The sequence below is a fragment of the Nasonia vitripennis genome (genome assembly GCF_009193385.2).
Source record: "Nasonia vitripennis strain AsymCx chromosome 4 unlocalized genomic scaffold, Nvit_psr_1.1 chr4_random0006, whole genome shotgun sequence".
In the NCBI taxonomy this organism is placed as follows: domain Eukaryota; kingdom Metazoa; phylum Arthropoda; class Insecta; order Hymenoptera; family Pteromalidae; genus Nasonia; species Nasonia vitripennis.
The window spans coordinates 1,011,148-1,034,969 of record NW_022279641.1 but is presented as its reverse complement, the minus strand read 5'-3'; the positions used below and the strand labels follow the sequence as shown (position 1 = coordinate 1,034,969).

General features: G+C 39.7%; 1 protein-coding gene across 9 annotated transcripts in view; it reads right to left on the bottom strand.

Annotated features, from left to right (window-relative positions):
• LOC100114925 (connectin) overlaps positions 1-23,822 on the bottom strand; it is a 237,217-nt gene that overhangs the window by 153,171 nt on the left and 60,224 nt on the right. For 3 of the 9 annotated variants that reach the window (XM_031928348.2, XM_031928347.2, XM_008219150.4), the window contains exons 1-2: positions 5,119-5,380; positions 4,830-4,881 (exon numbers count right to left, since the gene is read on the bottom strand). The exons of 2 other annotated variants lie outside the window; for them this stretch is intronic. The gene's annotated coding sequence lies outside the window, so the exon portion shown is untranslated. Of the gene's footprint in view, positions 1-4,829; positions 4,882-5,118; positions 5,393-23,822 lie in introns of those variants that run through there. 4 more of the 9 variants (XM_032601997.1, XM_031928349.2, XM_032601996.1 and 1 more) reach the window with 3 other exon arrangements.

Below are 23,822 nucleotides of genomic sequence, written 5' to 3'. Positions count from 1 at the left end.
CGGAAAAAGCTTTTCAGATATCCAATAGAATATTAGAAGGTACATTACATGTATCAATAAGTAATTATTTGCGCACACAGCATATGAGATTTATCTTGAAAAACAGTCCAAAGGCATCTTACTATTTTCCAAGACACTATATTTTTTTCGCTTTCATCCCTGTAAGCAGCCGACTTAGCGACCCGAGGCTAAGACGTTTTGACACTCGCTTGTCGCATCTTCGTTAGCCTGATGTAGTCGTCGCCCATGGCTGTATGCTCTTTAAACTAAAAAAAAATCTGCTTTAATTATATGCACCTCGCGGATTTGTGTTAAGGAACATCAGCGCCGCGGTTAATGAAGTTTTATTTTTACGACCCCGAGAAAGGGTATAGGCGACTACTCTCTGGTGTTGACTTTCCGATACTTCTTTTTTTCGTGTTTGGAGGAGTAAGAGAGAAAAAAAAGTTGCATCATGATGTTCGACGGCGTCGCGGTTTCTCCGCTAATTATCTTCAAATAAACAGCTGCTGCGCGTTCGTTATATATATATACGTCGTCGATGACGCCCTGGTTTTCGAAATCAGGGACAGCTTTGACGAGCGAGGGCATTATTTACAGAATAAAAATTCGGATGATAACCACCGAAAATAGAACGAAACCATTTCCTAACCGGTGTCCCGCATCAACGCGGCATCCTCGATTCGAGTCGATTTTCGTTGCGAAATTCGCGTCGCTTCGCTGTACAGCGAATAATTTATCAGCAGCTTTACTGATACATACTCCGGCCTCTATATATCATTGTCCCGCGAAAGAGGAGCTTCAGTTTTACTTTCGCGTTCGCGTCTCTCTCTCTCTCTCTCTCTCTCTCTCTCTCTCTCTCTCTCTTCGGCTGAATGAATAAGTTATGCGAGCGGAAGAGCGGAGACACGTATTATCGATTTGCGCGAGTCTCGCGTGACGCGACGACGAGCCGTGCGTCTTGTGTACCTCGAGGATTCACGATGAGTAATTTTAGAATTTTATGAGCCGCGAGTTACGCTAATAGCCGCAGCTTTAATTTTTATCGCAGAGACGGCGCAACGAACGGCAATGAGGGAAATTGCTTACAACTGGGTCGACAGCTCGCTGTAAGCAAGATGCTTTTTTGTAGAAATTAATTTAATGAATCCGTCGAGCTGATTATTTTTCATACGATTTACGAACGCATCGCACCTCGTTAATTGAAGGACTTCATGCATACGATTTATAAATAAATTTGCATTTTAAAACAGGGAATATGTAAGTTGATGCGAAAAAAATCTCTCGTCCTCAAGTGTGTACACTCTTTGTTCTCTCAGAAGCTTTTTCATTCTCTCTTCTAGGTCTTCCTCCCTTTTTTATTTCCACTCGTGCATCTTTCCGCGTTGCACTGATTGCTTCGAGGCTACTGGCTGTCAAAGACTGCCATTCATGCCGGTTTCGCGTAAACGTCCGAGTCGATGACCTGCGGCCGCCGTCGTTGTCGCGAGTAATTTTCCCTGAGAGTTTCCGCGCGACGGATCTTTCGATATGCAGAAAATACACCGCGACGTGGTTTCCGTGGATAATAAAACGTCGATGACTTCGGCGTACGGGATTCTGTTTGCTCGTTCCAGATTCAACTTCGGTTTTCATTCCATTTTGCTCGCGAGAGTGAATGCTTCGCGAGAACGAACATAACCTCAAATATTTTTTTTAAATTTCATGTCGCATCACGTGATTACATATACTTACGTCGCTCAATTCGCCAATTTCCCGGCGTAAAGCAGCATTGGAGAAAAATCCCTTCGCGCGCAGCTGACTATAACGTATTTACGGAAATTGAATGAATTTCCGAGACTGCAGCAAGAATTAATCGTTGCGCACGTGACTTAATCCTCACGGGAGAGTGGAGGGGCATCACATGAATCGTGGCCCTTAATCGAATTTATCGCGAGCGAAACGAAAGTCGCTGGCCGAATATTAACGAGCGGCGAGAGCGGCAAAGAGAAAAAACTAGTGCGAGAGAGAAAGAGCAATTAGTGTCGAGCTTATAGGAGAGGAGAGTGGAAAAAATAGAGTCGCTGCGGGCGTCTTGGAAGACGAGTCCGTAGAATCTATTGGCTGTCTTCTCTGCGGAATGTAGCTGCGAAAGGAAACCTCGTTTTCTCCGTGATGCGCGATTAACGATTCCACCTTGCGAGCGTGAATTATCGATTGGCGATTTTTTTCTCTCTTTTCAATCGTCTCCCGATGAAAGACGCAATAGCGGCGATAACAGCTTTGTTTTATTATTATACGCGCGGTTTTGAAGAACGAGAGAGAGAAAGCGTATAATATTCTCATATATTTTACGATCGTGCACAGGTCAGGACAGAAAAAACTCGGAGAATAGTCCTTTGTACAGAGAACTCTCTTTTTTGTAGGGTCAAAGGTGATTTTAGATGAAAAATTCACCTGCGCTCATAAAGTGAAATGGGTCAGCAAGAGAATCACTTATTCATGATTTTAAAACGGCCTAGCTTCATATATCGTACTTTAAATTATTCTGTCAAGTGGAATTAATATATGCGATTTTTTTAGTTTTTGTCCGAAAAATGTATAGCTTTGCGCTTTCCATCACCCCCGAAAAGAATATACATTTTTGCTAATCATCGATAACTGGGTCGTAAAGCATGACCATAATATACGTTCTCTCATACGACGAGTAAAAAACGAGGAAAAATGAAATATTTATCCCAAGAATATCCGGTGAATTATTACGGTAAACAAGAGAGCAAATTAAAAGCCCAAGGCAAAACAAACAATTTTCGGTCGATCAACCAGCATTATTCGGCCCACACAAGAGGATAAAAAAAATAATAATGAAAATAACTAAAAGCTCGCGAGAGTTTCGCAAAACGTCTCTCCTCCGACCGCTCTCGCAAAAGACGAATATTTTTACAAGCGTCATTAAAAAAAAGTGTAAATCTGATAGAATAACAGCCGCGATAAACTGGTCGCCTCACTTTCATCCAGATTGATGACTCGCCGCGGCATTTTTTTCATATCAATCCCAGCGTACGTATGCACCCAACGGGCGGCAATTGAAAAAGCGGATCAACTTTGTGTCCTTTTTTTCGCCTAGCACTGATAATCGCGTCGAAACATCCGGAGAAATTTGCCATTGAAAAAAAAAACAGAGTCCGTATACACGCAGTGGCGTGTCAGAGGAAGAAAAAAAATTGAATCGAGCAATGCGATCGGGAAATTCGACGGGTGCATTCCGTCGGGAAACGTAATAAACGAATGCCTCGTCTATCTCTCTTGCTCTCAAATTACGCGAAACAGGAATGTGTGTGCGGGCTGCGGGTCGAAAATTTTTGTTTTCCCGCGCTTTGTGCGCGGTGCTGCGTCAAATTCACCTCTGCCTGATGCTCGCGTGTATGTATGTATGTAGGCGCAGTTGGTTTTCCGATTAAAGTGCCACACGCGCGCGCTCGCGAGAGGGACAGAATTTATGATGCTTTTTTGAGCCCTGTAGGACCATTATCTTGCCGCGGCGCGCACACTACCGCGCGGATCTAATTTAACTTTGTCGCGATTTCGACGCGGCGGCTGTTTCAAAGAGCCGCGAATAGTTTGGTCAGCGGAATAAAAACGCAAAGCTTAATGCTGATTTTGGTGGAACTTCGAGTTTCCGTTAAATATCGAGAGGTACATATATATTTTTCAACATTTTTTGTTCATTTTGCGATTGCTTGACGGCAGATGATGGTAGAAATGTGTACGATAATGATAATAATGATAAATAATTCATAACTTCTGTGAATGCGGCTATATTTCGTATAAATTATTGACCCGCAAATAATGCAGGATAACATAATATTTGCAGACGAAATTACGACGACATAATAATTAATATAATAGAACGCCGAACCCACCGCTTCTATGATGTAACATTATTAACAAACGAGGCAATGCACTCTACTATATGCAAATAACAAACATAATATACGAAATCCATTATCTTTAATCGCATAAAACGTCAAAATGATTTACCCAAGCCGATTTTGTGTCAATCACTGATCCGACGTCGCTCTCGCCTCCTTTGCAGTGTACATAACCTTGTGAAACAAAACGCGCAATGTATAAACCGAACGGGATGGGCTTTCCCCGCGCGCTGTAGAAAAATGCACTGGAGCCGAAAACTTGCGCAAACCCTGACGTCAGCAACCATAAAAATCTCTCTCGCAGAAGACGAGCTTTGACATCATCGTCATCAATTTAACGCGATTCCATTACATCAGCGCCTCTCTTTTTCTTTCTTTGCCGCCTGTTCCTTAGTTTTCGCATTAACAGTTATAGGATATCGCGCGTCGTCGTTTCAACGCTCGCTGAATCATTCTTCCCCCTTTGGTGTAATAACAATAATTGGCCGTTCGTCATTTTCTCGCTGCTCTTTTTTACGGCGCGCGAAACTGCTCGGCAGTGATTGCGTGTCCGAGGCAAAGCGAGCGTTTGTAATCGGGGGGCTGTTCGTTTTGGGGTTCGTTTTGGGGTTTAAATTACTTTTTGTTGTTTGTTAAAATTGAATGCATTTACGTGCGATGAGATGAAAAATGTTAGAGACCGTGACAATAGCGCGCGTTTAATTTACGAGCTTCTATAATTGACGTATCACGTCGTTCATTTTTTCTCAAATGACACTATACAAGCTGGATGTAAATTATAAATGTTGTTTATATTTACGAATGTCTTCTTTAGAAATAAAACTGACCACTACAATGAGTAAAATAAACCATTTACTTTCTGAATGATGAATGAAAGCTTTACTATTAATAAATGAATCAATGCAAATCTGCACTTACGATGTATGCTCTGGGTTCAAAAAATATGACGTTTGGGCTAATGTGTTTTTACCTGTAACAAAAAGCACATTGTTAAATTAAAAGTGCACTGCATTATCCTCTTTTAAAAAGTTATGGCCTTAAGTATGTTGTGAAGTCTATATTTGTATAATACTAGAAAAGAAAAGCGTCCTCAGTCAGGATTGTCCGAAAGAAAATTTCGATAAACCTACGCGAACAAACTCTTCGAAGCGTTCAATATAATAGACTCTCACCAAATCAACAAAAAACGATAGATCTGTTGCTTTACCCGTTGCTTATATGTTTTATCCCGTTTTGTAGCGACTCGTCGATCTGGTAACAGAGCCGACTTGAAATCTCAGAACTCCAGGGGAAAGAGAATATAAACCGCCGTTTATAAATAACGACGGGAGCGGACCTGGTTCAGATGACTGAAATTCTTCTTCAGAAAGAACCCACGTCAATATTGGCAACTATATATGTAGCGAGAAACCACTGCTGCTGGTGGCCAGAAGCGGACAAGCAGACAAAATACTGTCATTGCTAATGAAACACAAAAGCCGATTTTACTGCTGCAACGGACGGAGAGGAGACGAATCGGAAAGCGAAAAAGAGTAGACGCGGGCTTGAACCATGACCCCGAGATTAACAAGCGGGAGCTCTAACCACTGAGCTAACGTCTACGATGCATTCGGACGCTATGCATCGTAGTACGGCTCGGCGGACTCTTATCGCTGACTCGTCTTCGCTGCACGCGTTGCAGACGTGTGCGTCTGTGACACTGCCAGACACCATTGCGGCAAAAATAATTTGCACTTGCAGCTGTCACGTCCCTTCGTGGGCAACGTATACTGACCTGGCGGAAGCCTTGATTAAGAAGGGCGTCTCTATCGACGACACCTAATCAGAGACCGTTCTGCATAAGTACCAGCCGATACACATGGTCGATAAATTGAAAAAACTGCATTGATAATTAAAATAACTTTTGACGCGCTGAATTTTTTCGGATATTTCAAATGTACTGCGTTTTTAATCTTTAAATTATTATAACAATAATAACTGGGTTTTTGAACTTAATAAACAAATCAACATTCGCTTACATCACAATTTAATTTTAGTTCATTGACATACAATAAAAATCGTCATTTATCATTGTATACAATTAAATGTATATAAGTTTTAGCATAATTACAAAAATACTTGTCTTTACCATGATTGCATTTCGTTAGTCTCGATAAGTACACAGCAATGCGTTCGTTATTTATACAATTGAATTTTTGAAATCTGCTAACTCAGAATATTATGCGAGTAATTAAAAAGAGCTGAAGTGGCTCTTTTCGAAACACTACATGTAAATTCTAACAAAAATTAAAACCAAGTGTCCTCTGCGTGTAAATTATTTCAATTATATAGGTATGCATGGTTATAAATGACTCTCTGGGATGCTATTTTTCAACAGTTTATCAGCTTATGACAATTTCATTAATTCACAGATATGACGTTGTTTCACCTTATAAGTAAATATTACAAATAAATTGCGCAAATATTAAGAAAATTATTAAAGCTGAATAGTTATGGATTAAAATTATTATCAAGATATAATTATCAAAATTATTCTGCTATATTCTCAGGCAGAAATCTATACAGGTACCATTTAAAAACTTGAAAATAAATTTTGTGCGTTCACGCCGCTGTAGCAAAAGAAAAAATTATTATTATGTCAAAACCTTGACTTCCGATATCTATTTATCGCTTGGAAATTGGGTAATGGAGAATTTTGTTTCAAAATCATGCGCGGTTATAATCGATGGAATTAACGTTGTTCTATACTTATATTTCGGTTAGCCGATTATACTGATAACGACAGTGGCACTGCTATAAATGTTTGGAAGTTTTCAATATACTTCAGTTGGCATCTATTCCTAGAGTTGTTAAGACAGACTTATCATAACCCTCAAAACAGTCATAACTCATAACCCTGGTAGAAATGTTTTAGGTGTTTAAAATAAAATGTGGAAACCTTGATAACAGATAAAATATATGTAATATAACTAGCAAGAAATTTTAGTAAAAATTAATCATTACCAAGAGTGTGTAGTATTACAACATGTGTATTGAAAAGTGGAACCCTAACCCTATTTGAAGTAGTAATAAAGTGTGTGAATATTATTTTGTTTTCTTTTTAAATGTCAGTGGGAAGTGCAATTAAAAGAATAATAAGTTTGAAGATATACAGTGTCTCTGTGCCCAAAGTTGCCCCGGTGAGGTTTGAGAGGTGAATTTAAAGAAAAGTTCAGTACCCGAGTCAGTAAGTTTAAGTCTATCATTATACTTACAATGTCCTTTGAATTGTAAAAAAGCAACTATACAACTAAAATATGACACTGTCACTTCCTATGTTAACTAGAAATATGTAACCTAGATGATTCTGATTTAACAGTTTTCGTTCATATTTTTACATCAAGGACCGTGTGAATTTTTCAATTGGGCAGGTCAAATTTTACTTATAGCCAGTTACGCAGAAACTACTATCTCTAGCCCATTGTATTTCTGGTTTTCAGCGTATTTTTACACGGAGAAAGTAATAAATATTTTGTCTTTTTTGTCGAGGTATTAATTAGAATTTTGACTTTTAATACAATTGTGAACGATTTTGAGACCGATGCCTGTTTTTCCATTTTTGCATTTATTCTCATTCTAAAACTAACAGGTCTAAAGAGCTCATATTTTGCATATAGATTTCTTTTGTGATTGTGAAAAGATATTTAAAGTTGAATCGACCACTGAAAAACTTCTGATTTCGACTCCAACACTCGTTTACGTTTCACTTTATTTCTTATTCTCAAATTATAGTAGGCTCGGCATAGCACCTTATAGCAGGCAAAAAGGCGTTAATTTCTATATGTATTATGACAAAAGACTCATACTATACTTTATAAGTTAAATGCTATACAATTATAAAGTATTTTGTTAAAAAGAAAAATGTAATCGTATATCGTATAATGAATTTATAATATTATAATATTTTTTAGCTTAATTTCATAAAATATTCTATTGAATAAATATTTAGTATTTATAAGTATAAAACGACTTAATAAAGTACAACTATACTTTATTGTTTCAGTTGTGGATCGGTTTCACGTGACAAAGCACTCAAGGTTGTAAAAGATATGAGTAAACCTTATCCAGAATTTTGCCCAAAATGCGAACTTGAATAATTGTAATACGTGAAAAAATGGAAAAAATAAACAATTTATGAAAATGCATATATATATATATTGATGCGTGATTTATGATTTTAATATAAATGTGAATACTAATTCGTAAATGAACAGATTTTGACTGGACTCTTTGGTTTGATCTTCGTTATATCGTGTGTATATTTCTTTGAATCATAATTAGTATTGTTCTATTAGTTTTGTTATATGCATTGCATGTTCAGTTTGAAAAATAAAAGTAACAAAATTAATATTTTTTTGAATTCCTCACGTACATCAAAAGATCGAGTTGAATAGAAAAATACAACGATTAAAAAATGCGATAACAATACAAAAGAAATGAGAAAAAGCGGATGTGCAACATATATAGTTTAGATGAAATGAAAATAGAAATAATACTGATGGAAGGTTTTGGTTTTTCTCAAAATTTTAACGAAAATTAAAATAAGATAAACTATTTTTAATTTTATAGTATAACCGTTACGTCTTTAACGAAACGCTACAATAAGTAATCGATGATGCATTGGTTCAATACAACAAAAATTAAAATTTTTGTTGTTGCGACGATATCAAGAATACTGCCAAAGAAGAAAGTGATTCGTTGATATATATATATATATATATATATATATATATATATATATATATATATATATATATATATATATAAGCGTTTACCTGGTAACTATTTTCAACCATTAACTTCCTACTAGGCGGTGACTTTTAGACTTATTGCTCATTTTTACTTTACTTTATGAAGCGCGCGGATAATTTATGTATTTCGCCACAAAGAAGTAATTTTTATTACAACAAAACACATCAATCCGAGTAAATCATTTAAAAATTAATGATTCAACCACTCATAAGCACAGTTTTAACCAACACCTAAGTTATCTCCAACTTACATCAAACGTCTAACAATGCTACAAACACCATTAAAACATCCCGGAATTTGTTTGTCGAATATCATCAGCGTTTTTATTAACGCGAGACCGGTCTAGCGGTCTGCCAAGCATCTCTAGCCGGTGTTCAAATTAGCGTCGAACAAACACACGAGAGAGCGAGACTCCTGAGGTCTAGGGCGCGAACTGCGAAACTCCGCGTCGGACGTATTATACGAGAGAAGAGCAGCAGGGAAAGAAAATTCCAGGAATAGCTCGGCTATATTGTAATTGTTATGTATATCCGACAGTAAACAGATGGCGAGCATGATATTCTTTTGTTTCGAGTAGCCAGGAAACGAGTTTAATTAGTCTTTCCGAGCATTCAGAATATTTTTGGAATGCATGATGGGGAGGAAAAAGCTTGACGTCGCCGAGTGGGAACATTGATAGTTTACATGCCAACTTTACAGAATACTCGCGGTGGTATCTCTGGCTAGTTCGCCAGAATTCCCGGGAACTTGTTACCGAGAAACTGATACGAAGTTGGCGATATTTTACAAGCGATTAATCTTGTTTGACCAAAATACCAGTGCTCTCGCAAACCATGGCGCTCTGAACTTCGAAATTCGAGTGTAATGTCGTCGACTCAGAAATTTAAATACTGCAAACGGCAATTGCACCGGAAAGATTTATGTATTTACGCGGGAAAAGCCAGAAACTTTGAATATAACTTGCACCGTTATACTCAAAAAACTAAAGAATATCGCTTTTCTAAATTTTACAAAATTATTCGAAATGTCTGGTAAGCGATGTAACGTTATCTTCAAACAAAGATTGCAAATTAAATTGTCCTCATCTCCGAGAAGGAAAACTTCGCTCTTCACATTCGATAATAATACCCGAAAAGCGGCAGACAAAAAGCCACGCACATGACGAAGCGCGAGAACAGGGGAGACTGGCAAAATGTTTCTCGAGAGCCGTAAATATTTGGGGGGTGGCTCGTCGAGACTAGAGGTTATGTTCAATCGTCCTATCTTGTCCGCGTCGGTGGAATAATTAGCCGGGGTCGACGCAACAATTCGTTAAAAGTCCCCGTAGCACGCTTGAATTTTAGCTTTTTTTGTGACTCTCTCTTCCATACTGCTGACATTAGTTGTTTTGACATTGAAATTTTTTTCCACCGTCTGTGTATTGTTCCGCTTTTGTTTGTTTCGAGGCTCAAAGGCGAGACGGGATCGAGCCATCGAGGCCGCCCTGCCTCCAAGCCTTTGATCCGTGAGTTTTCATTTAGAATGTGTAGCTGGATCCTTTGGCGTGTGTGTCGAAAGAGGAAGACGATTGTTTTCAATTTCATTAGAATTCGTTTATCAAGTATAGGACGAATCTATGAATATATGTATTTTTCCATTTTTCTTTAACTGATCAATAATTATATTATATTTGGGATATCGCGATTTTGAATTTTTGCCAGGAACTTGTTACTTTATTATACATAGATAATTTATGTTAGGATTAAGGGGATGACGGAATTAACCAACCAACCTGACCAATTGTGACTCCATCTTGAATTTACATTATTTGCTTTTAAGATGTACTCCATACCATCAAAAATCGAATTAATTATTTTTGCCATTGTATCGGTTACCGCATAACGCAGTTTTTGTTGATTTGATAACTAAAAACTGTTATTTTATCAAATATTGTCTACGAAAGTGACACTGATTCTCTGTTTAACTCGTCACCTTTACCTCGCGTTATATAGTTATCATATTTGTAAAATTTATGCTTAATTACACAAATATAAAATCTTGTAGCCAATAGAACATTGCATTTCAAAGCTATAAACAAATGAGTATTTAAATCTGAAATCTGAATCGTAGGTTTCCGTATTTAAAACGATTTTTCATAACACGTGCATAAAAAAGACCATTTTCGGCGCCTATAAACTGGGCCGAAAATGGGGGTTTCCAAGCGTCACACAAAAAGTAGAGCGAGAGTCCCTGATCACAACACATGTATCAATTAATCCATTTTCGCCCCCTATATAGGTAGAACGAGCCTACAATAATCGGAGAATCAGAAATCGAGCGGACCGAAAATGGTCGATTTCGCCTCTAGAGGCGAAAACGACCATTTTCGGTCCGCTCGATTCATTTTTTTTTGTTCATCTCCTTACTAAAGCTTTAAATTGTTAAAAACTGTTGAAACAATTTCCAAAATATCAAAATTTTTCAAAATTTTCAAAAATTTTTCAAAATTTCTCAAAATGTTCAAATTTGACAAAATTTTCAAATTTTCAAAATTCTCAAAATTTTTCAAAATTTGCAGTTTATTAAAATTTTGATTTACTAAATTTTAAAAGCTTTACTAAACATATATTTAAATAAATAAAATATATCTATACACACATATATATGAATCTATACACGCCCACCGTAGTGGACGACTCGAAAAACTCCATTCTCGATCCACTTTATAGGCGACCCAAATGGTCTTCCTTATACACTTGTTATAAAAAGCACGGTGAACAACGAGGGACGAATGTGCTTTTCCAGACTCGGATGATGTTTGAACACTCGTGCTCAAACATCATCCTCGCTTGGAAAAGCCCATTTTCGCCCCTTGTTGTACAATGTACTAATACCGCATTCAGTTGAGATCGTATTTAATTGTAGCAATCGATTTTAATCTGGAATGCTACGATTAAGATTTCATCAGCATCGGTTAGATTTTCATTAATTTATTGACTAAGATATTCAAAATGATCATATATACGAATAATATAAAAAATAAATTGTGTATTCACTAATATTTGTAATAATACATACATAAATAAATAAATAAATAAATATATATATATATATATATATATATATATATATTTATTTATTTATTTATTTATTTATATATATATATATATATATATATATATATATATATATATATATATATATATATATGTGTATTATTACAAATATTAGTGAATACACAATTTATTTTTTATATTATTCGGGATTTACTTTTTTATTCAATAATAAAAAGTTATAAAATAGTTTTATTTCATCACTACAAAATCTGTTACCTTGAAGTAAAAATGTTATCATAATTTTAAAGTTAAAAATACAAAAGTACAAAAGTACATAAGTTTAAAGTACAAAAATTGAACAACAAAATTGCCCTGGTAGAAATTTTCCCAACCAAAATGGACAATACACCAATTATTTGCTGAATTTTTACTAATATTCTTGGCGAAAGTTTGTCTACGGAGCACACTACCTGGACACTCTGATTTTGATTCTTACGAGTCATTAGATCACAGCTATGCATCGTAAAAGTGTAATAAACAATTTTAATCAAAATTATTAAAACAACATAATTTCAAAAGTATACTTTGAAATCTCCTATATTCGTTGGACCTTCCCCCATTTCTACCGTAATAAATCAAATTCCAATTAGAAACAATAATAATCGCTGAAATATTTTATTCAATAAAAAATACAATTTAGTTTATCATCAATCAAAACCGCTTATACACAATCATCCAATATCGCATTTAATAACCAATTTCAATTAGAACCGATTTTATAATCATTTGAATTTTTGACTTAACAAAATACGATTTGATTTTCTAACGATTGAAACAGATTGCATTCAATTGTTTATCAACGCATTTAAACGGTTTCCGATTATACTCGATTTCAGTAAAAATTATATTCAAATATGATTAATAATTAAAATTGATTTTGTTTAACCATATTTGTTCCGATTTCCGATTAAAACCGATTACACTTTTAATGGGGAGGAAGTGTCGTCCAATTGAACCGATTAAAACCGATAATATTTTTTATGTGTTTCTATCCGATTCAATTGGCGACTTTTAGCTGGGTATAAGCTCGAATATTTAAACCAATCAGCGTAGCTTTAACAACCCCTTAACCGAGGATGCGATTACGCGGCAAACGAAATGCAAAATTAGCCAGATCTCAGGTGAAAAATTCATCCCCCAAATATTGGCCTACTTTGCTCGAGTTCTGATTGACGCTCATATTTCATAGGGCGAGAGATAGAGCCAGCAAGCGAGCGAGAGCGTGCAGCGTCGCAGGAAAATCCTCGCTTAATGAATTATTCCAGCGAGTCACCCGGCGCCGCGGCTTAAAAGCCGCTGCCTCCTCGCGATAATGAAGGCGGCTGCTGCCTCCTACACGCGGCAAAGTGCGCCAAGTAATAATCCCGCGGTGGCTGTGTGCTATCCTGTATATATAATAATATATACGTAGATACCTGCGAGAGTGAAGCTTGCAGGGTAATAGACGCCGCGCGACGGCTCTTTTTTCGTAACAACTTTTTCACTTAACGATCTTCCGCGCGTCGATAATAAGAAGCCGCTGCGCGCGACGAGGACAAGGTGGTCGCGTCAGAGAAGGTAAACACGTTATCATCAATAACTATATATACGATATAAGCTCACGATTTTAATATCGGAAATTTGCTTAATCAATCTACCTTACTGATGATTATTCGAGGCTAGCGAATAGTGCGTGGCCACCTGGCACGTATGCATATAACTATGCTTCAATCGTTATTCATCGATTCAAGACGGTGGTGATCAACAAATCAGTTTAGCACGCCATATGGCCGGCACACGAGTTTCCGCGACGCTGCGTTATTGCAGTTCACTTCGGCGATCGGTCAGACGCACTCAGTCGTGCTCCACTCAGCTTCGGCTCAAAGCTAACACGGCCGTTGACTTCGATTCACTTCGATTAATTTTAGGAAACGATTATCATTTTTTCGTCGCAAACATTTGGTCAGCTGAACGAAAGAAACACACTGACTCCGCGGGTATAAGCAAATTCAATTATGTGCGATACCCTATACAATTAGCTATCCGAGCGACATCAAAGACGCTATTACCGTGCCGCATAACCGAAACGCGCCGTAAACACATATCACGCAGTTGAACACGTATATCGAAAGACGTCCGGAGCACGCGACTCCCTCGTATAGCCCGCGGGTTCTGCGCGGCTAATGCGAAAGGGAAGCTATAGCAGGCTCTCTCGCTCTCAAAAAGTTTTCGGCATTAGGGACAGAGCGCTGAGCGTTTTTGAAAGGGAAACGCGAGCGCCACTCCTTTGTCTCCCCCTTAACTGGAAAAAGCTTTCGCTGCAGGGCAAAGGGAAGGTCGGATGTGCGTGAGCTTTAATTTGATGTCACTGCGCCTTGCCGAGCTGTGTATAGGTAGTGCCTCGCTACGTGCGCAGCTTTTTCGGCCGAGGTTTAATGTAGTCGCTGTGTTACGCCCTGGAAATGGCGCTGAAACACCGAGTGCAGTACGTCGGGGAAGATGTTCAAGTTGCGTTGGATTCACTTATTATTTAGAGCGAATAATTTTCGATGATGCCACTACAATAGGAAAAAGTTTCGTAACGAGGTAATATATTATTTGAAATTTTGTTCAGAAGCTGAACCTCAGTGAAGGGTGAAAGATCATCAGTGATCAAGTTTTGGCATCAAAATAGTTCATTGGAAAGCTCGTACGTTGCATTGAAACTATAAATGAACTGTTTACAGTTCGAGAATCGGATACAGTGGAAAAATGCATATAGCATTGAGCGATAGCTGAAATGACTACAAAATCTATACCTGTATACAGCCTTTTCATTACGAATCAAATATATTATAAATGAAATAGCATAACATTCATGCGATAACTATATAATTATCGGGAGTACAAGTTACCTATAAACACATTATTTTAGCAACAAAGCATAAACCAGAATAAGCGATTGACACTAAATATTTATTCGAACACATATTATCCAGTCGAACATTCGGCATTGGTTTACGAATCACAAGAAGAGAATTATTTACCACCGTTAAAGAGAATATTGTTGGTACAGGCAAGGCTCCATAAACGAATTTATTAATCACACGTACAGTACCTCTGCGCATGGGCATAATTGGCCAGAAGCAGCGAAGCGTCTCGTGAATCCGAGCACGTGCCAGGACGCATAGCGCTAATTTCACGACTTTTAATCCATATCCTCCTCGTTTCTCCCCATTTCCTCCTCCGTTTCAAGCCATTGTTTTTCCCCGGCGGTATACAGGGAGCTCCGCCTCCCCCCTTTTTACCCGAACCCTCGTGTGTGCGTCCCTCGAGCTCTCAAACGAAATCCCGTCCGGGGGCTACTGGAAAATCAATTTGTTCCCGACGTGACATCCTTTGAGATCACTTAGAGGAAATTCCGCGAGGCGTGCTGCGCTGGATCCATCTCTCCGTGCATATACTATACCTATTGTCTCTCGCTCTTCTTTCTTTATTTTTTATCTTCTTAGTCGAGAGCTGATGATGACGAGGCTTGAGGTTTCTCGAGGGAGGCTTGAGTTCGCTAATTTGGTTGGGTATAAACTCGAGGGTACATGATAAGCATGTGCATAAAATCACATTCTCTCGGTAAGAAAACGTTAAAAATGGAGTGGCAACGGAAATCAATCACGTTAGTACGAGCCGATTCTCACGTGACTAGTAGATCGTGACATCACATTGTCCCACAGTCACGTGTCCACATTTCTGGCTTTGTTGACGCTTGATTAATGGTCGTCGGCTGCAAAGTTCGTCGAACCTTCCCCGACCGAACCGTTCCGAAAACGCGGTACACACGTCCTCGTTCCAGCAGAGCACAATCCGAATCTCATTATTTCGCCAAACCGATCCACACACATAAGCATAGACTGGTCTCCGACCGAATGTAAACGTCGGCATTACCACACTCCAAATCCAGTTTTTATACGTACACCATAAAGGTTCGATCACCAAACGCTAGCGATCAATCGATCTTGCCCGGCAGCATGACTCATCAGAAATTCATGCTCTTATTGAAAAATCCCCTGCGTCGGAGCACTTTTTCCCCGACAATACATATATATCAGTACCACGTGCGTCGCCGCCGTCGGCGTGGCTTCCCCGGCTGATGTCTGTGTCATGTCGACAAATCGGCTGCTGGAGAGAGGAAGAAAAAAAGGAGAGCAAAACTCGGGAGGATGAGACGGCGAAAGGAAGATGAGCCACGACGCGAGCCGGGATAACGAGCTTCCGCAGGGAATTGCGCGTGTGCTTCTATACCGATGAGCTAATTTTCTGGACTTTGATCGCGGACGACTGAATTTCGTTTCTTGTTTACTCTGAGCTTGATTTATATCTCAATCGTTATTCCTTGTGGCAACGAAAACTCATCGAAACACGCGTCATCCAGAAGTTGCGAAGCAAAAGTCCGTGTAATCGGATTGAAAAACTGATCAACCCGCGGCTAAGTCTGACTAATTGTTCGCATCGAGACAATGTCCTGTATACGCAAGGGCTGCGCAGCAGAAAAAAGAAAACCGCAGCATCATTCAATACCCCCCTCGCGAGCGCTTTGACCCATGATTAACGATTTCCCAATGGCCTCTCCCCGGCCGACAGGAAACCGCGGCAAAAAAGCAGCCCAAGGGGAGGGGGGTAAAAGGTCGTTGCGCGTCGAGTAAATCTTTGTCTCTCACTCTTGTAACTCGAGCTTGTCTATATATCTCAGTGCGAGCTACTGGCCTCCACTATATACACAGCAGCGATGCTCGTTTTTGCGCGAAACTCGAGCAGGGCTCTATATCGCGGAGGAAAAATTCATGAAAACTGAAACTCATCCGGTCTCTCAAGTTGAGCGGATCGTCGGAGGTGAGTATAAATACTTCATCAGCCTGGTATACGCGCATACAACGTATGCGCCGGCCACGGATATATAAGGTAAGCGGAACGAAAGGCCAAACAAGCGACGGACTGTTTTTCCGAGGATATAATAGCCCGAGCGTGATACTCTGCAGCCTCGCTGCTGCGTATAAGCGTGGTTTGTGCTCTTAACGAATTCAATTTCACCGCTTGATGCAAAAAGCTTGATGAAAGAATTTTTTTAATAAACATTAAGAGAACGAACAAAGAGCCGCGGCGTACTAAAATGCAAATCGACCGAAGCCGATTTAATTAAATCAGGCCGCGCTGTGTGCTCCGTGTACACGCGAAAGCTCTTCTCCTCTCGCAAATTGCACACACCCTAAGGCGAAAGTGAAGGAAGAAGAAGAAGAAGAAAACGATGCTCTCTCTGTCTCTAGGGAGAGTTAGAGTGAGAGAAAAAAAAGAAGAATTATATTCGGCCATAAAGAGTCGCCGCGCGCGCGGCTGGTTGATGATGTTGATGCACCGGAACGGAGCGGATAATGGAGGGCGTCGCGAGATTTATTCGGATATCCTGGTCCGTAAACTTGTTAAACTATTAGCGACGGATCGAGTTTCTTTTTCATTACCCCCCGGCGCGCGCTGGTGACGAGTCGCTGATTTATCGGCTCGCGTGTGCAAGCAGCCATGCTTCTTACTGGACAGCCTGAAATCCTCGTGCTTTCTCTCGAATCTTGTTCGCACGCGGGAGTTTGAATTAGCCTGCCTCTTTAGGAAGTTAAATGCCCGCCGGAAGAGGAGAGCAGGAAGCGATTTCTGAGGGGGTGGGTCGCGAAAGTTTTTTCATGAAAGGGTTATTATTATTTCCTTCTCCGTCGCTGGTTTATACTGCGAGCGCGTGCTTTTGTTGTGGGATTTAATTAAAAGTTGTAATCCGCTCCATACTGCGGTTGTTTATTCATAAAAAATATCCTCTGTGCCAATTATGAAAGCGTTTCGCGAGTAAAACGATTGATAAAAACACACGGATCACTGGGTAAATTTATCGGAAATTGGATGTAAAGCATCGGAGAGATTCTCGCGAGCCACGAAAGCAGGCTAATGACACCGAGAGAGAGAGAGAGAGAGAGAGAGAGAGAGAGAGAGAGGGGGGAGACCGAGGGAGAGCTCGGAAATAAACAATTCAAATGGTAATTTTCCCATAATGAAATTCATCGCAGAGACAACGCTCGAAATAAGCCGCGTAAACACGGCTGCAGCTCACCCGCGGGCTAATTAAAAGTGGCATCGAATAACATTTGAATTTAAATTTGATTCTCCTTACTCGATTCACTTAATGAATGTCATTGTGCACACGCACATACACACACGCGCGTGCGTATACACCGGCTGCAACTTTGAATCACGAAAAATATTAATTCGAGTTATAATTCAAAACACAGAGGAGAATAAATCCGCGGTTGCTTCGGTGCGTCCAACTGGCTCAACGGATTAGCGCAACGCGAATTCGGACCCTATATTCCGTATATAGGATTAAACAAAGTCTCTTTTCGGGCCTGAATATTTCACGCATGGCGTTCACGGTGTGTATGGAAAAGGGCTTATATGAAGCTCTATTTGCCGAAGAAGGGAAGATGTATGGATGAGGGGGGGGGGGGGGTATTCGACTCCTCACGGGGATTCTACAGTATTAATATTTTAATGCTTCGCTGGCTGCTTTTTATAGTCCCTTTTGGAGCTACGGCGAGATGGAGGGGCTGATTTTCAGTGTGATTAAATTGCTGAATTTCAAATTTGGATTTTCTACGTCAGCTGGCGTGCTCAGCATTTTTATAAACGTAGTAGGATCAGTGGCAGTGCGCGTGTTCGAATTTTTAAAGTGATATTATGATCGGTGTACGAAAATTGCCCAGCGCAAGTTTTCTAAGGATTTATGTCGTTCAAAACATTCTGATGCGCGACTGTTCCGAGAATATCGCGGGCAAAGTTTGCGAGGATTTACGATTCTTTCGATACATGAAGATCTACTTGACATGCGCGTGCATGATGAAGTGTTGACTTGCATCGAAAAGCAGAAAACACGCTTTGCTTACGTCGAAATAATATTTTAGCTCGACCAGTTTGATCATTCGATAATACATTATAATAATGTGTAACCTCTGAATTATTTCGCTTAATCATCATTAATGATGATTAATGAAAAATTATTCATAATGAAAATACATATCGGTATGGAACCGTGGAAAACAATAATTAATTTGCGTTGTATACTTTCTATATTTTACGTTCAATCGTCGAGTCTACGTTGTTGACTCGACTCATATAACACTTATTATTTTATGGCTCTCCCTTTTCCATACCTCTGACGCAGTAAGTAAAACATTTTGTTTTACTTGGAATGCTGAAACCAATATATCGGTTCATTTTAATGCTTTTGCGTGTTCCATATTCTTGCAATGATTTTCAGTTATATTTGAGTTGATCACATACGCATATTTTGTTAATTCAGTGAAGGATACTTTGTCAATATTGCTTCCAACGATAAAGTGAGTAACGTTTCAAAATGATGTTTGTTATTTTAATGATTAATCGTGTTACACATTATTGAATGAATAAATTTTCGTATATGCAAATATTTTGATCAAACGATTTTAATGATTACAGATGTCGACGTTTACGTGCATTTCATTAACAAGGGAGATAAGCGTTTGAGAAGTTTAATTTTTGTTTGAGTTGATGTGTGAATTATTATGTTGCTATTATATATAAGATGTCAATTAGAAATTAATAAGTTTAAATCAGCATACGCGATCTTTAAAAAATTATTAAGCATTTTTGCATTGACTCGAGTCATTTTACCACACACCAGTTTTCATTTTATAGATTTACATTATTATGCTATGCGTTCGGACCATAGGAGCATACGTGCCAACATTTTTACGTGAAAAGAGGTTTTTAATAGTCACGTTAATTGAAAAAAAAGAAGTGACCTAACTCATTCTGCCTGTAAGCCAGAGAATTACTCGCAGTAAAGTCAATGCATCTTTCTGAAATTTTAAACTCAATTTTATCTATATTCCATCTATTATTTTACCCCGTTAACAAAATGGAAAAACCAAAGAGAAAAAAACTAGTATATATAGCATTTGCAACCTTCCCAGTTTATATACTCAGAGAAAAAAGCTGAAATAAACACAGCCGCACGCAGCTCAGTTGAAATATCGCTATATTTCCCATAGTCTCACTCTTTCACGGATACGTTATGGGGTTGCGACTAGCTCGCGACCTTTTATAGGTAATAAAAGGCTCCACATACTCAAGCCTGTGCAGGAGTTGCAGCAGCAACAGCAGTAGCAGCAGGAGTAGCAGAGAAACTCCGCGATTCGTTTTCCCGATATCGCGCGCGGAGAGGGAAAAGACGCGGCAGCTGGGAATTACGCGGTCTGACGCGAGCGCGACCCGCACTACTTGCGCCGACGGCGTTTTATGGACGACGCCGCTGGCGACGCGGCGAACGATTATTGCAATTGTTCGTTCGTAAATCCTTCGGAACTTGCCAAATCTCTTTTCTCTCCTTCTCCTCTACCTCGCGCTGCTTTGTCGACTCGGCGAATAGAGGATGCGTCCGGAATTGCTTTGGCGCAGAATAGAAAGGGACACTTTTATATACGCTGCTATAAGAGAGAGGAATTTCCGTTTAGTATTTTTATTTTTCGTCGGCGCATACGCCTGACCTGATTCCCCGCGGTTAAGACTTTCCGCGATTGTTGCTAATGTTTTAGTACGGTTTCGCAAGAGATAACATTTCATTATTATTGTATATCCGATGATCGATACTGCGGTTTTAAGCCAGTCGCAGATGCGCCTTGTAGTGATGAATTCTGGTTGAATTCGATTTATCGAGGAAAACATTTCAAACGACCATACATTCCAATGCTTTGTTTAATGTATTCATAGCTGCGTATTATAACGAAGAAAGTGAATACGAAATTCTAATTCTTATTTCTACAGGTATTAAAAAGACAAAAAAACTTTACAGCAATATAAGTTTTCCGGCGAGTATCATCGCCTTAAAACCCGAACCATCAGTATCCACCGGCAGACGTATACATCCCACGTTCGATTGCACACCTTAAAAGCCACGAGGCAAGATAGTTGGGTCACCTCTTGAATTTCCCAGCTGATGGGCCGCAACGACACTCGGCTCACAGGAATTTCAAGACGGCGGGCATCCTCTGGTTCCGACTTCAGTGCGGCATCTCTCTCGCTCTCCCACATATTATATACAACGTCCCGTCGCTCTCCTTATAAACCCTCACCGCGTCGTTCTCACGCCTTTTTACCCCCAAGGCGATCGGCTGATCTTTTTATGCGCGTTTCGCTCGAGTCCTTCGCGATCGCTGTAGGATTTTCGACTTGCAGAGATTTATTACATTTTTTGTCGACGCGAAAGTCAAACGCTGAGTGTGTACTCAATAGCTAGAGGGAGTTTATTAAAAGTCGCAAAGCCACCAGTTCTCCGCACGCGTGTAACGTATTATTGTTGACTCTGATGGGCAATCGCCGCATATGAGAGCAAGATACAAGCTCTGTCGATACATATAACGTAACAGTAGTTATCGAAAAACTTCTGGCCCCAGAGTGGGTAAATAAACTACCTAAGCGGCCATCGATACCGCGCGATGTGTCATTGTTTTTTTCCCTCCTCCGATTCTTTTCATACTTTTCAGATATTTCATTTATTCCGCGATCGTTTTCTCATTCCAGCGGCGCCGTTCTCTCTTTTGGCTCTGCTATCTCCTCGCAGCACACGTATACATATAGCTTCTCCCTTACAAATACGTCGATCCAGTGGTAACCGTTCTCCCCGTCGTAGTCGCGTCTATGTGTATTATTTCCTAGCCTGATGCTCTGGTAATCTTTCTATTTTTCTCTCCACGTATATGGCTTGTCTATACTCTTCTCTGTCGCAATCTTCTGTTTTATTCCCATTCGCGCCGTAATCCTCTCCAGTATTTTATTTTTTTCTGCTCTAAAATACACAGAGTGACAAAAGCTCTCGTCCATTTTTTCTTCTTACCAAAACGGATGGATTTTCAATCCCGAACGCGAGTTCGAAAAGACTTTATTTTTCCCGAACCAAGGCGCCATTTCACTTGATTCCTCCAATAACGTTTCGAACTTTTCTACCCCTCGCACCTGATCGCGGCCCGGCAAGGCGAGAAATCAGTTAGCGGCCATTCAAAATCGTTGTAATTGCCGTGGCCGTTTTATAAATCCCCCGAGCCTCGCAGTCTACTTTTCTCTCTATCTCGCGTTCTATTTTTCCTTCCGCTCGCTCGGAGAAGCTTTCAGCGCTGAAATTTCCAATATAACCTCCCGACCGACGAGACTCGCCGCACGAGTTGGACGTACGCGCTGGGCGCGACGACTGATCGAAGCGATTTCCAGGGAAGGAGGTGGAAGGAAAGTTTCCCTCTCTCTCTCTCTTTCTCTCTGCTTTCGCGCTGCCCTTTTTTTCGATTGCGTTTGCTCCGGTAATTTTTGTATTGATTGCGAGAGCCATTGTTTGCGAGATTTTTCGTTCGCTACATCCTTTTTCAGCGAAACGATATTTACATACATCGCGAATTCTTACCCCGCGAGCTCATTCCGCGCAGTAAATTGAAATCGTCAAGCTGACCGGGAGAGATACGATAAACGAGTTTTTGTTACCATTTCCCCGATGCGGCTATTAATCTCGTGTACGTCAGCTCATATTATTCCATCGTGAATTCAAATGATACTCGCCTTTCTATTCTTATAACGCGTACCCGATATAAACTATATTTCGTTGCCAAGTCTGCACTTCAAATGTTGAATGATAATTTATTATTTTCGTTTCAATCTCGCGACGCTTCAACAATAGAACGCGAGATATTTCGAACTGTGCAGCTTCTTCTTAAGCTTAGGAATATAAGATGAAGTTTAATTCCAGTCGCTCAAGAATACTTGTGCGCCAAAAATATGCCGCAAGCTCATTCCGACTCTTCGCCCTCGAATCGCCAATTATAGGTACTTCAGGGGTAAGAAAAAGTCGAACCAGCAGCTCCTCGATGTTTATCGAGTTACGTGGGAAAGTCAGGAATTAGCGAGCATTTAGAAATGAGATTTTCCAGCCGCGGCTTCCTTCCTCTTCTGCATTCGCTGTATTTTCGTTCTCCGCAATTGCGGTAAAAAGCTCCGGCGGGAGATATAAAGTCGCGGAAGGAAAAAAGAACGCGTGATTTACGGCGCTAAAAATCTGGCTCCGACGGGATAGCGCTTATAAGAGCACTGGGCTGCTACTGCAGCGAGCTGCGGGCGTTATACGAGTTTGCGGATTCGATACAGAGATGTCCAGTGGATAGCGCCTCTGCACAGATGCTTTAGTGCGGCTCCGATGCTTTTTGCTCGCTGGACCGAAGTTTGCCAAGGCGATTCCGGAATTTAGGGATAGTTTGCGATTGGCTTTGTTGCTGTCATTTTTTTCGTAGTGGGCCAACTGCAGTTTTGACTTTTATTGAAAAAATTTCGTATTTCGGTCACGCTCTGGGTCGTGAAAATGTTGGGTTTCGCTTTTAATACGATCTCGAGTAGTGTGCGTGTATACTCGGCGCATATGCGAACGGAAGGCGTAGAGGATCAAATTATTGTACGCACTTATTAAAATTAAATTTGCCCAACAGAGCAACTCGGTCACTTCCCGTGGCATCAGTAGTAGCTTTATTAAATAATTCCTTGTCGATGCGTGTATCGCTATTGTAGTTTTCAGTATACATGAACCGTGCAAGGTAAAATAATTTAGGAAAAATAAACAAAATAAACGGAGTCTACCTTTTATCTAAATCCGAAGTCCATTAAAAGCTTAGCACAATCCCGTAATGGTTAATCATTGTAGTGAAAAGGCATATTCTGGTTTTAAATCTGTGAAATATTTGAACAAAATTCTTGTTTGACAATATGGATTTCGCGTGCATTTTAAAATATTTTGCAATCAATACGTAAGTAATTTTAAAAATAGAGTTTACGGAAATCAAAGAAGGATTATTTGTTAGAAACACTCTGTTTTGCATACTGTGTATTATCAACTTAGTACATAGTGTTTTTTCCAATTTTCCTAAGGATTCTTATACTTCTGACGTAGAAAACTGATTCATGCGACTTT